Source organism: Bison bison, unplaced genomic scaffold (assembly GCF_000754665.1).
Source record: "Bison bison bison isolate TAMUID 2011002044 unplaced genomic scaffold, Bison_UMD1.0 scf7180017864264, whole genome shotgun sequence".
In the NCBI taxonomy this organism is placed as follows: Eukaryota; Metazoa; Chordata; class Mammalia; order Artiodactyla; family Bovidae; genus Bison; species Bison bison.
In genome coordinates, this window is record NW_011494836.1 from 1,808,183 (window position 1) to 1,822,882 (window position 14,700).

The 14,700-nt window shown below is 41.9% G+C and overlaps 1 protein-coding gene across 4 annotated transcripts in view; it reads right to left on the reverse strand.

Annotated features, from left to right (window-relative positions):
* The window catches only part of MCC (mutated in colorectal cancers), a 318,792-nt gene that overhangs the window by 219,877 nt on the left and 84,215 nt on the right, over positions 1–14,700 (reverse strand). Inside the window, exon 1 of one of the 4 annotated variants that reach the window (XM_010848366.1) lies at positions 13,317–14,688. The exons of 2 other annotated variants lie outside the window; for them this stretch is intronic. The gene's annotated coding sequence lies outside the window, so the exon portion shown is untranslated. Of the gene's footprint in view, positions 1–13,177; positions 13,285–13,316; positions 14,689–14,700 lie in introns of those variants that run through there. One more of the 4 variants, XM_010848368.1, reaches the window with a different exon arrangement.

Sequence of the window (14,700 nt, forward strand, 5' to 3'; positions counted from 1 at the left end):
AGTCCATTATTCCTTGTCTGGTTCTAACTATTGCTTCTTGCCCTGCATACAGATTTCTTAGGAGGCAGGTCAGGTGGTCTGGTATTCCCATCTCTTGAAGAATTTTCCACTGTTTGTTGTGATCCATATAGTCAAAGGCTTTAGTCAATGAAGCAGAAGTAGATGTTTTTCTGAAATTTTTTTGCTTTTTTATGATCCAACAGATGTTGGCAATTTGATCTCTGGTTCCTCTGTGTTTTCTAAATCCAGCTTGAACATCTGGAAGTTTTCGGTTCACATACTGTTGAAGCCTAACTTGGGGAATTTTGAGCATTACTTTGGTAGCGTGTGAGATGAGTACAATTGTGCGGTAGTATGAACATTCTTTTGGCATTACCTTTCTTTGGGATTGGAATGAAAACTGACCTTTTCCAGTCCTGTGACCACTGCTGAGCTTTCCAAATTTGCTAGCATATTTGCTGAGTGCAGCACTTTCACAGCATCATCTTCTAGGATTTGAAATAGTTCAGCTGAAATTCCATCACTTCCACTAGTTTTATTCATAGTGATGCTTCCAAAGGCCCACTTGACTTCGCACTCCAGGATGTCTGGCTCTAGGTGAGTGATCACACTATCCTGGTTATCTGGGTCATTAAGATCTTTTTTGTATAGTTCTGTGTATTCTTGCCACTTCTTCTTAATATCTTCTCCTTCTGTTGGGTCTATACCGAAACTTCTGTCCTTTATTGTGCCCATCTTTGCATGAAATGTTCCCTTGGTATCTCTACTTTTCTTGAAGAGATCTCTAGTCTTTCCCATTCTATTGTTTTCCTCTATTTCTTTACATTGATCCCTGAGGAAGGCTTTCTTATCTCTCCTTGCTTTTCTTTGGAACTCTGCATTCAGATGGATGTATCTTTCCTTTTTTCCTTTGCCTTCAGATTCTCTTCTTTCCTCTGCTATTTTTAAGGCCTCCTCAGACAACCATTTTGCCTTTTTTCATTTCTTCTTCTTGGGGATGCTTGGGTTATGACTCCATTTAAAAGTAAAAATAAGCTTTCAAACAACATGACATTTTCTTTTTCTTTATAATAAAACAATTAACTTATACACAATCCATTATAAATTTGAATCAAATCCCCATCCCACTTACCTCTCCCTTCACTACAAAATTGCCTCAGTTACTGTCTCCAGCCCAAATAGAAACCGTCACTTAGTCATCTGACAAATATTTATACATAATGCCTAATCTGGGACTTCCCTTGTGGCTCAGATGATAAAGCGTCTGTCTACAATGCAGAAGACCTGGGTTTGATCCCTGAGTCGGGAAGATCCCCTGGAGAAGGAAATGGCAACCCACTTCAGTACTCTTGCCTGAAAAATCTCAAGGACAGAGGAGCCTGGTAGGCTACAGTCCACAGGGTTGCAAAGAGTCGGATAGGACTGAGCGACTTCACTTAAGGCCTAATCCTAAAATATGCTAAGTAGGGGGCTCGAATGATCACACTAATCTCTCAAAGAGCCATGGAGTGCTTGGTTGTTCAGTCAAACCCATTTCCAGTCATACCTTGTTTGATAACAAACCCCTCCCTTTCTCCTGTTTCGGGGATCTGGAAACTACAGCCCATGAGCCAAATCTGGCCTGATGCCTGTTTTTATAAATACAGCTTCCCTGGAACACAGCCGTTCCCATTCATTTACTTGGTGACTTTGCTTTTCCTGTTACAAAGGCAGTTCAGTAGTTGCAACAGACCAATCAGCCTACAAAATTTATGATAACTTCTATATGGCCCTTCATAGAAGAGGTCTGCTGAACCCTGACCTGTCTGTAGTCACTTTATCCTGTGGGTTTCCTTCCCAACTCCGTGACTACCTTCACAAGCTTTCGTCTTCTATGGCCCAGTGGAGGCGGAGGCTGGTGCTCCCTAGAATTCTGTCCGTCATCTTCTCACTGACACACTCTCCCTCCATCCACTGTGGTTCCGGTACCTGAACAACCCCCATCACAATCTGTAGGGAAATTATCTGTAAGCTGCTCTGTCTTCCCCAACAGACTGGGCTCCTTGAGGACACGGCCCATGTGTTTCAGCTACAGCTCCCGGCACATGGCAGCCACTCAAAACATATCAACTAGGTGGATGCGTGTTTATAAGGCATTTCAAAAAAACATTGAAAAAGTTCAGCCATGGGGCCTTGTTCACTGAAACTTGGTCTCCCCATGTCGCTCTCTCTCTCAAATTCTGGCTGAATTCTCCATCTGGAGTGTGGAACCCGCCATGCTTGCTAATTATGCCTGGGCTTCTAAGATCCGACTGGGGAGGCCTCAGTGTCTCCTCTCCTTCGGGAGAATGGAAGGACACCTGCGGCCTACATAAGTGGTGCAAACTTCTTGTCTTGAAGTTTTATTGGTCTCCCACGTAAACCAAGCTACTCAGCCTCTTTTCTCCACTGAATTTTCCTACTGAGCTATCCTCATCCTATTACTCTTTATATCTTTGATAAAATATTTAAATAAATAGGTCGCCGACGCCGTCCCCGCTTTGAATACCCTGGATCAGCCGGGGCTGGTCCCCGGTAGGTGGCGCCCGAACAGGGACAATTCGAAGTCTATTGTCAGGTTGTTTCCACATCAAGTGACAAACAACTAATCTCAAAAATATACAAGCAACTCCTACAGTTCAACTCCAGAAAAATAAATGACCCAATCAAAAAATGGGCCAAAGAACTAAATAGACATTTCTCCAAAGAGGACATACAGATGGCTAACAAACACATGAAAAGATGCTCAACATCACTCATTATCAGAGAAATGCAAATCAAAACCACTATGAGGTACCATTTCACACCAGTCAGAATGGCTGCAATCCAAAAGTCTACAAATAATAAATGCTGGAGAGGGTGTGGAGAAAAGGGAACCCTCTTACACTGTTGGTGGGAATGCAAACTAGTACAGCCACTATGGAGAACAGTGTGGAGATTCCTTAAAAAACTGGAAATAGAACTGCCTTATGATCCAGCAATCCCACTGCTGGGCATACACACTGAGGAAACCAGAAGGGAAAGAGACACGTGTACCCCAATGTTCATCGCAGCACTGTTTATAATAACCAGGACATGGAAGCAACCTAGATGTCCATCAGCAGATGAATGGATAAGAAAGCTGTGGTACATATACACAATGGAGTATTACTCAGCCATTAAAAAGAATACATTTGAATCAGTTCTAATGAGGTGGATGAAACTGGAGCCTATTATACAGAGTGAAGTAAGCCAGAAGGAAAAACACCAATACAGTATACTAACGCATATATATGGAATTTAGAAAGTTGGTAACAATAACCCTGTGTACTAGACAGCAAAAGAGACTGATGTATAGAACAGTCTTACGGACTCTGTGGGAGAGGGAGAGGGTGGGAAGACTTGGGAGAATGGCATTGAAACATGTAAAATATCATGTATGAAACCAGATGCCAGTCCAGGTTCGATGCACGATACTGGATGCTTGGGGCTGGTGCACTGGGACGACCCAGAGGGATGGTATGGGGAGGGAGGAGGGAGGAGGGTTCAGGATGGGGAACACATGTATACCTGTGGTGGATTCATTTTGATATTTGGCAAAACTAATACAATTATGTAAAGTTTAAAAATAAAATAAAATTTAAAAAAAGAGAGAAAAAAAAAAAAAAAGTTCAGCCATGATCTCTTGTGGAAAAATATTCATGATCCATGAAGTTTCTATTCTTTTGTGTTATCAGTTTCAACCTGTTTACAGGTGATACGGGCGACAAAGCAGAATTCCTGACTAGGGGATTTCTCATCGAATTAAGAGCTGAAAGTCTCAACTTGCCATTTACTAGCTGTATGACCTTAGCTAAGATGCCTGTTCTCAGAGTCTCAGCTGCCTTATTTGTAAAATGGATGTAACACGAGGTTGTGAAACCAAAAATTTGTGTAAAATGTCTGCCACCTTGTTGAGCAATGTAAGTGCTCAGTGAACAGAAGTGTTATTTTTATGGACAAGTTCTTCTCTTTTAAGGCTCTAAGTAGACTGGCAAGAATGTCGCTGTAATTGTCAACTCCGAGTTAGAGCCTCATATTGATTTTTCATGCCAAGAGCCCAGGTTCGCATTTTACATTATAGAGACTAGTGGCTGAGTCATAAATTAGTAATTATCCTCCAAAATAAAAGATCAAACTCTAAGAAGGGGCTTTCCCCTCTCTCCCATAAAGCTTCAGTTAAAACCATGAGTGCTATTCACAGTAGCTAGGACATGGAAGCAATCTAGCTGTCCATCGACAAATGAATGAATAAAGAAGCTTTGGTACATATGCACAATGGAATATGACTCAGCCATAAAAAGGAATACATTTGAATTAGTTCTAGTAAAGTAGATGAACCTAGAGCCTACTATACAGAATGAAGTAAGGCAGAAAGAGAAAAAAAATATATATATTAATGCATATATAATGGAATCTAGAAAGATGGTATTGATGAACCTACCTGCAGGGCAGCAACTGAGACACAGACATAGAAAACAGACTTACAGACAAGGGTGGGGGAGAGGAAGGAGAGGGTGACACAGAGGAGGAGCATGGAAAAATGTACACTAACATATGTAGAATAGATTCCAATGGGAATTTTCTATATGACTCAGGGAACTCAAACCAGGGCTCTGTAACAACGTAGAGGGGTGAGAAAAAGTGGGAGGTGGAAGAGAAGGGATATATGTACACCAATCACAATAAACTGTGGAAAATTCTGAAAGAGATGGGAATACCAGACCACCTGATCTGCCTCTTGAGAAACCTATATGCAAGTCAGGAAGCAACAGTTAGAACTGGACATCGAACAACAGACTGGTTCCAAATAGGAAAAGGAGTATGTCAAGGAGTATGTCAAGACTGTATATTGTACCCTGCTTATTTATTTAACTTATATGCAAAGAACATCATGAGAAATGCTGGGCTGGAAGAAGCACAAGCTGGAATAAAGATTGCCTGGAGAAATATCAATGACCTCAGATATGCAGATGACACCACCTTTATGGCAGAAAGTGAAGAAGAGCTAAAGAGCCTCTTGATAAAAGTGAAAGAGGACAGTGGAAAAGTTGGCTTAAAGGCTCAACATTCAGAAAACTAAGATCACGGCATGTGGTCCCATCACTTCATGGGAAATAGATGGGGAAACAGTGGAAACAGTGTCAGGCTTTATTTTGGGGGGCTCCAAAATCACTGCAGATGGTGACTGCAGCCATGAAATTAAAAGACGCTTACTCCTTGGAAAGAAAGTTACAACCAACTTAGATAGCATATTGAAAAGCAGAGACATTACTTTGCCAACAAAGGTCCATCTAGTCAAGGCTATGGTTTTTCCATTGGTCACGTATGGATGTGAGAGTTGAGCGTTGAAGAATTGATGCTTTTGAACTGTGGTGTTGGAGAAGACTCTTGAGAGTCCCTTGGACTGCAAGGAGATCCAACCTGTCCATTCTGAAGGAAATCAGCCCTGGGATTTCTTTGGAAGGACTGATGCTAAAGTTGAAACTCCAGTCCTTTGGCCACCTCATGCGAAGAGCTGACTAATTGGAAAAGACTCTGATGCTGGGAGGGATTGGGGGCAGGAGGAGAAGGGGACGACAGAGGATGAGATGGCTGGATGGCATCACTGACTTGATGGACGTGAGTCTGAGTGAACTCTGGGAGTTGGTGATGGACAGGGAGGCCTGGAGTGCTGCGATTCATGGGGTCGCAAAGAGTCGGATACAACTGAGCGACTGAACTGAACTGACTGATGGCTAATTCATGTTGATGTATGGCAGAAATCAAAATATTGTAAAGCAATCAATCCATTAAAAATAAATAAATAAATAACAAAATAAAAAACCATTAGTGCTGATATTAAATTGATGCATCAACAAACTATCCTGTAACTTGCTTTTTCCTGATAGACTTCACCATGACTTGCTCTCTAGCTCTGACATACCTTCAAACTCTAGTTGCAAATTTTAAGAGTAGGTATTTTGATAATCAGAAGACAATATTGTGTAAATCAAACTTTTAAGGTCTCATTATTGCAAAGATAGCTTTTCAACATATATATATATTAATCTCAAACATTTTCTTTCTTTAAAGGTAAAGCGTATCTGTTTTAGGAGGCTAAAACAGAGACACTTAAATTCTGCACATGTCAAAATGAAAAGAGAGACTAAGAGCACTAAATTCACTCAAAGGAATCACACAGATATCCTACTAGTATATTAAAATATTTGGAAAGGCTGGGAATTAAGTGGGGTGGGGGGTGGAGTTTTAAGCTGATTAGGAAAAAAGCTCTGCCTTCCACGTCTATCCTTTAATTGATGCTTTGGTGGCATCATGTGAGTATGATGGATGGCCAAAGCCCTGTCATTTATCTTTTGGAGTGAAACAAGAGAGTCCAGGCAGCGCCCTGGGAGCACTGCTCATCGCGGTGCTCGCCTTGTCTGCTCCCAGGAGAGAACTACTGGGAGGTCAGAAAGGACACATGCACCGTGTGTGTGTGTGAGTGTGTGTGTGTGTACATCACACCCGCATACTCTTCTTCCAACTCAGCACATTTCGGGGGCTGAGGAAGTAGATATGTACAACAGAACTCTTTAACGGTATTTTCTGCAGCCTGATCTGCCCCATGTTGACCAGGGTGTGCAAACAGTTCGGCTTAGAAAGGAGCCACACTGGCTCCTAAGCAGTGGAGGGTGGGGAGGGGGTGGTGGAGCCCTCTACCCAGCTTCTCTTCCTCATCAACCTGATGCTGGCAAGAAATGACTTTTGAAATGTATGCTGGGTAGACGGATCCTTATCCTTGCTTTTGTTAATTTTATTTCTTTGTATCTCTAACATTTGCATCTTCTTAAGATTAGCTGTTAGTTTTGTCCCTGAGTTGAAAGGTTGGGGGTGGGGCAGAACAGTGTTTCTGGAGCAGAGTGAGCGAAGGGCGAAGGGCAGAGTGTGACCTGCGGGTTTACTTTGCTTTCTCCCTATTACTGACATTACCACCCTCAACCAGGCGGGCAGAAGGTCAGGCAGAATCATCAGTTAAGTGCATTAGGGTTCCCTTCTTCTTTCCTACAAATCCCACATGGGTTACTAATAAGAAAATGCCTAAGGGCAGAAATGAACTTTGTAACACCAAAGTGTAGGTGCATTTCAATTTATACAAGTTCAAAAAGCTAAAAGAAAAAACAACCCTCAAATAAGTGAAGCCATTTTTTTTCACATCACACAAGAACTCACTACAGAATTTACATAGAATATGAATGTCCTCTCAGGCACTTAAAATGATTAAACCTTTGGTTTGCACACAATGCATTCTGTGTATCTTTTGTGCAAATCAAAATACACACAGACACGAAGAAAGCTCAGTTTAGCTATGTCAACAAATAAAATTTTTTAATTAATAACTATCCGTCAGTAGAAAGGGCAACATTATAGGAGCACCTTTGGAAATAATCTAAAACTAAGATTATCCACAGAAATTCTCAACATATTACAGAGAATACATAACAACTTGTGGGTTTTTTCCTTCTTTTTTTGATGGAAATCAGTTCAGTTCAGTTGCTCAGTCGTGTGCAACTCTTTGCGACCCCATGGACTGCAGCATGCCAGGCCTCCCTGTACATCACCAACTCCCGGAGTTTACTCAAACTCATGCCCATTGAGTCAGTGATGCCATCAAACCATCTCATCCTCTGTCGTCCCCTTCTCCTCTTGCCTTCAATCTTTCCCAGCATCAAGGTCTTTTCAAATAAGTCAGTTCTTAGCATCAGGTGGCTAAAGTATTGGAGTTTCAGCTTCAACATCAGTCCTTCCAATGAATATTCAGGGCTGATTTCCTTTAGGATGGACTGGTTGGACCTCCTTGCAGTCCAAGGGACTCTCAAGACTCTTCTCCAACACCACAGTTCAAAAGCATCAGTTCTTTGGTGCTCACCTTTCTTTATATCCAACTCTCACATGATATGAGAGTTGATGGAAGTAGGGGGAGTCTTTTTAAAAAAAAAAAATCACCATATAAGAGAAATGCGGTAAACCAGCAGTTTTCAGATTGTCCTCTACCTCTTGAAAATGTTTTTAAGTTTCTGTAAACAATAAGGTATTTGCCATCAAACCCAGAATAAAATGTGTAAGGAGGTAACCTGTTCATTGCTTTCATCTTTGTGGTTGTTTTAAATGCTGGGATGCTGAAGATTTCATTTGAACAAAGAGTTCTGTGCCGAAGAGGTCTGGAAACTATTGTTTGGAAGGTGCCGTGCAGTCTGTGCAAAGGAAAGTTTGAGGCAACGGCCCTTGGCAACAAACTCACTCCCAAGGGCTTTTCTCCAGGGCCCGCACCTCTGGCCATGAGTCACAGAGCTGTTACCAGCATTAACAGTCAGCAATTAAAACATCACTAGTGATCACTTGTATTTATCTATAAACTTACCTAGAAATAGTTTTAACATGTTTTTAGTCTCAAAAAAGTCTATTTGAGGGGACGTGAAGTTAAAATCTCACTATCTTATAGAATATACTATTTCTCAGTGTGTTATTAGTAGCATATTACTGATAGCCATACAATCATTACTTCAAAAATTTTAATAAGTCCCAGCCAGGGAACAGTATAGAGCTACGCCATATCTATCCTCTTAATTTTGTATATGGCTGAAATTTTCCACAATTAAAGACTTATCTTAAGTCTTTGAAAGCAGTTAAAGGCCAAACTTCATGTCTTTTAACTATAGTCCAGAGGTTTGGATCTGCTGTGATGTCTAGTGGTGCTGTGACGATTAGGACAAGCTGACCTGCAGACTACTTCTCCTGGTCTTTTCCTACACCCTTTTCTGCTCTGAACCACGGGGTGTTCATGGTACAGTGCCAGTGTCCTCTGTACCACCCGACCAGCCAGCTATAATGAGCTGCGGCGCATCACATTCTTCTGGCTGGTGACTGAAATAAACGTAGCCCACCTGATCATGAGCCCTTCTGTCCACGTCATTTTGCGTGGAGGCTCCAAAAAAGCAATACGCAAATTCCAAAACAGAGTGAGTAAGGTCATTTCCCTGGAGAAGGAGACGGCAACCCACTCCAGTGTTCTTGCCTGGAGAATCCCATGGACAGAGGAGCCTGGCGGGCTACAGAGTCGTACACGACTGAGCACACACATGCACACCAGGTCATTTCCAACAAAAATACAGAGGTGCACTATTGGGTAAACTCAGACTCTATAAATAATTTGTATTCGGCAATTAGTCAGGTTTCCTTAAAGTGAGGATAATCTTCCTCTTCTCTCTGAATCAGGCAGGAAAACACCCTAGAGTGGCAACGTGACTCGGAGAAACCATCAGCCACATAGGATTAATGAACAGGAAACCTAGTAAATGTGAAACCATTTCACGTGAAGGCCAACACTATGGTATCAGTTTGGGTTCTAGAATTCTTCAGGTCTGGTTTACTCACCTATAAAAAGTGCGGTTTTGCCTTCCTATTATTTAAGGCCCTTCTGGGCACAAAAGTGTGTAAGCCTCAGGCCCTAACTATGAGCTAAAAATTAGCTCTATTTTTAGCCTTTTCTTCTGAAAACAAGTCTATTGAAGACAAGAAAATAAACAATGGAGTAGTTTAAAAGGAAAGGTGGTCCCAGTCGGCCTTCATCTGAACAAATAAAGCTGAGACTACATACTAGCAGTGGTTTTTCACACATTTTCCTGGTCCACTCACCTCCACACTCAATTTGACTTTTAAAAGAAATTTGCTTTGGGAAAGACTTAAGAAGCACCTATGAAAAGCAATGATGTATTCTAGACAATGGACAAAACCGAAGAAATAGAGACTCTGTCTTTCACTTTTCAGTTTTGAGGCATAATAGTTGAAACAAAAAACTGCACATATTTAAAACAGATGACTCGGAAAGTTGACATATTTACACTTTTGAAACAATGACCACAATCAAGAGTGAACACACTCAATGACCCTCAAAAAGGTCCCCTGCCTGTTCCCGCATCCTCCAGGCAATCACTGATCTGCTTTCTGTCACTACAAATCAGTCTGCTTTTCTGTAGCTTTACATAAATGGAATCACATACTCTGTACTCTTTTTCTGGTCTCACTTGTTTCACTCAGCACAAATATTTTGAGATTCACCCACGTGGCTGCACGTATCAACACTTCACACTACTGAGTACATTTTATTGTGTGGCTCTTACACTGTCTGTTTATCCATTCACTTGTTGATGGACATATGGGTCAGTTACAGGTTTTGGCTGTTGCAAATAAAGCTGCTCTGATCATTTGTATCCAGTTTTCTGGAATGACCAGATGATATAGAAGGTGCATGTTTAACTTTTTAGCTGCCAATCTGTTTCCTATAGTCGTGAACAGTATTACTCTCACACCAGCAGTGTATCGGAGTTCCACGGTTTGCTCCATGTTCACACCAATCCTCGTTCTATTCAGTCTTTCTGTTGTAGCCATTTTCGTAGGTGTGTAGTGGTTCTGGGTTGGTGAACATATGATGATTCAAGGACAGAGGTGTGCTCAGAGAGCACGGGCGCCCCACGCCCCTTCCCACATATCCTGCCCTAGTTATCTCTTTATCCAGCTGTTGATTCCTATTCTTTGGTACCCTTTGTAATAAACCAGTAATAACTGACTAAACTGGTTTCCTGAGTCATGGGAGCCAATTTAGAAAATTAATCAAACCCAAGGAGAGTATCATGGGAGCTTTTAATTGACAGCCTGTCCATCAGAAGCACAGGCAACAACCTGGACTTGCGACTAGGATCTGGAGCAGAGGGCCGTCTCGTGGGACTGAGCCCTTAACCTGTGGAGTCTGAGGCTGTCTTCAAGTAGACAGTGTCAGAAGTGAGCTGAATTGCACGACACTCAGCTAGTATCCGAGAATTGGCTGGTGGTGCGGAAACACCCATGTACATCAGATCTGGGGGCAGAATCCTACTACGGTGGGTTGTAGGAGGAGTCTTCAGGGAACACCCGCTGAGGGTACAACCCCTGAGCCAATGACAGAAATCAAAGGCTCTGCAGGTGCCATCTCACTCATCGCTAAAGCACAGCGCCTGGGGCTCAGATATTTTTCGCAAATCCGAGGATGTGAGGGGGTCAAAACTCACACTCCTGGCAGCCAGGACTTCACTAGCCCAGGGCAGAGGCACAGGGATAACAACGGGCTGCAGAAGTGATTTCAAGCGCGAAACAGCATTGCAAGAAGACGGGGCTGGTGGCAAGCAGGAGACTTCTCGTGGAAGGTCTCCTGTGCCCATAATCACGTCCCGTTTGTGAAATATTCATTAACAAAATTGAAAACTCTGGGGATTCACATGCAAAATCTGGGTTTGGGGGCCTGATTCCCTGACTTGAGAAGCATCTGTCTCCTTAGATCCAGCCTAGTCACCAAGATCCTTCCCCAACCTGGATCCTGAGAAGGAATTTGATAATGGAACTCAGTATTAGACAAAACCAGTCTGGTGGCAACACCAAGCCCGCAACAGAACGACTGGTAGCAGGGACAGAGGAGGAGAGGCAGCAGGTGTACACTAGGGCAGTGGAAGCACGAACTGGAGACAGAGAAGCGTTGAGAGTTTTGTTTTTTAAACCAAGGATTTTATGATCATTCAATAGAGGAAGGAGGAAGAAATGGCAATCCACTCCAGTATTCTTGCTGGAAAAATTCCATGGACAGAGGATCCTGGTGGGCCACAGTCCTGGGGTCATAGAGAGTCAAGATATGACTGAACGCACAAGGCTTTTAGCCTAGATAATGAAAGGGCCAAGTCATCAATGTGGGTAGCTTGGTTTCCATTACCTGGCTACAGATTTGACATTTCACCAAATAAGTAGTTCATTCCTAACACATCTTGCTTGAAAACTGCTGCTCATGCCAAGACCTCCAATACTGGCATTATGACCAGGTCCTAGGCCAAGGACTTCTGAGGCCTTCTCAGTGTCAATCCCAATCTCCTTGCTCTGCTCCCTCTATTACCAACACTTCCTGAAAGCTTATCAGGTACCAGGCAATATTTAAGTCTTCTTATAAACAATAACTGAATTTATACTCAACAATTCTTAGAGTAGGGATTGTTAATATCTCTATTTTACAGATAAGGGACTAGGTTAAGCAACTTGCCCAAAGACACACAGCTAACAAGTGACAGATAGGATCTGAACCTGGCAGTCTGACTCTAGACAGACCTCATGTTCTAAACTACTTTTCACACTGTACTCAAAGAATTTGTAACCGAGAGACTTAGAAAACTCAAGAAAATAACGCAACTTGATGGGTTAACATGCTCATCAACTCTACCCCACCACTCTCCCTTCCTTGATATCATCTAGCCTGTGATCTCCAAGCCTGACTCATAACACTGTCCTAAAGAACTGTTTACAAGTACAGATCTCAGCTCCCTCTCTGAAGACTAAGTTGGAGGACTAAGGAATACTCATTTTTGTATTAAATACCACTCCCCTGGCCAAGCTTCAGTGCTCAGACTGGGAATACTGGATCTGCCTTGGTGGCCCATTCTCTCTACACAGCACATTGCACTCACATACTCTATGAGTGACAACCTCTATAGAGCCTGAAAATTGGATCAATCATCCCCTCCCAAAGAGGTAACTAATGCCATTCTCATGTGAACATCTTTCAAAAACCTCAAGCTCTATGGATAGTTTGTTAGTTGCTCAGTCATGTCTGACGCTATGTGACCCTGTGGACTGTAGCCCACCATGCTCCTCTGTCCATGTGATTTCCTAGGCAAGAATATTGGAGTGGGTTGCCATTTTCTCCTCCATGGGATCTTCCCAACCCAAGGATCGAACCTGAGTCTCCCACAGTGCAGATAGACTCCTAATGGTCTGAGCCGCCAGGGAAGCCTCTATGGATAGAGTCCCACCCAAACTACTACATGCAAGTCAAATTCTTTTTTCTCTCCAACACTGTTATCAGACATGTTTAATCTCTACTTTTGATTGATTTTCAGTTAATATTTACTAACATTTAGGCTTTAAGCTTCATTGCCACCAGCCTAATATTTTAAATAATTTAATGATCTAGCAAAGATTTGGTAATATTTATGGAAGTCTTTTTATAGATTACTCAATTCTCTTCTATCTCTATGACCTCTTCAAGTTCAAAACTTTTATAACAGGATGTCCTTTAAGAGGGGCATACCTGTCCAGTATTTCTTCTTTGATTCTTTATTTCTTCCTCTCCACCATCTTTTAAAAAGCCCGGTTTGATATAGTGAATGCATGCAAACTCTTCTTCCTTATTCCAAGTCTGAATTGGAGGGGATTAAAACTAAAAATACCTGTTTTCCTTGGAGGAAATATCATTCCTTTAGAGAATTTTCTAATGTGGCATAACATTTAATTCTTTAAATATCACTGTGGGAAGAACAGAAGCTTTTTAAAGTCTCTCAGACTCAGTAAACAGTGTGTTTTCTTCTGTGTAAATTTCAAAAGTCCACCGCTAATCCAAACAGCGCTCTTCAAATGAGAGTAAATAGAGGAAAAACTTCAACTGAAAGGTCATCAAAAGAACGTTCCTAAAGTACAAACAATAGCCATATGCAGTTGCTACTAACTTCAGGTCTCTTAGAGATGCAATGAAGTCTGGGTACACACTCCTGTTCACAGAGACAACTGCAGTCAGGGAATATCAAGGGACTCCTTAGAAAACTTTTTGTCAGAGATCGACGGCATAGGATAGACTGAAAATTGAACAGAAGTCGGTAGAATACAAGAGATGTACAAGTGGGGGCCCTGCTGTTTCTATAAACCATTTACACTCAGTTTATAGACATAAAAGAGGCTGAAGAATGAGGTCACAGCCACAAGGGCCAAACAACAGCCACTATATCTGCACAGTACTCTTAATGATTTTCCTAAAATCTTTATAAGCATTGCCTAATTTGGTGATAACCTCTGAGATCAATATAGATTCATACCCAGAATCATCAATTTCACAAACCTGGTCACTATGTGAGGTTTTTAACCCAAGTATGACACTAAATTTTATAAGCCCTCTCCTATACTCCACTGAACTAACGTTATCAATGAGTTTCCTTCTAAAACTCTTGTCATTGAAGTGTTGAGATAGCCACCAATCTAAAGATTTCAGTTCCAACCTACCCTAAGCAATTACCATTCATTCCTTGGACCATTTAGAAGTGCTGTACCTCTGGCAATTCAATACAAAGATTCCCTACTTCAACCAAACTGCAACTACCCTTCCTTACTCCTAATGAACTTGCTTTGGGTCTCCACAGTTACCTCCAGGCATTCATGGAACATTCATGGGATTTCACTAAATATTCCCAGTTACCTCCTCTGAACACTCACACCTTTATCCACCCCCCAAGTCCAATGGGCACTTTATGACTACCTCCCCAACAGAGTCTTTCATCTCCTTGATCTTCTAACCTATTACAGTGGGAGGGTGGGTGTCACAACCCAGGGTATCTTTACCAGACACCTCCTCTGCTCCTGGTTCACTGATGTGTGCTGGACACAGATATACGCTCACTGGTGTCTCAAGAGGCAGTGAAAATCACAGAATGTCAGAGTTTAAAGAGGATATTGAGCTATTGTGTATAATGCCTTAACTTTGAGATGAAGAAACTAAGGTTAAAAAAAGAAAAAGAAAATAAGGTTATGGAGAGAAGGCTAGATGGCTTAATTAATATCTAATTG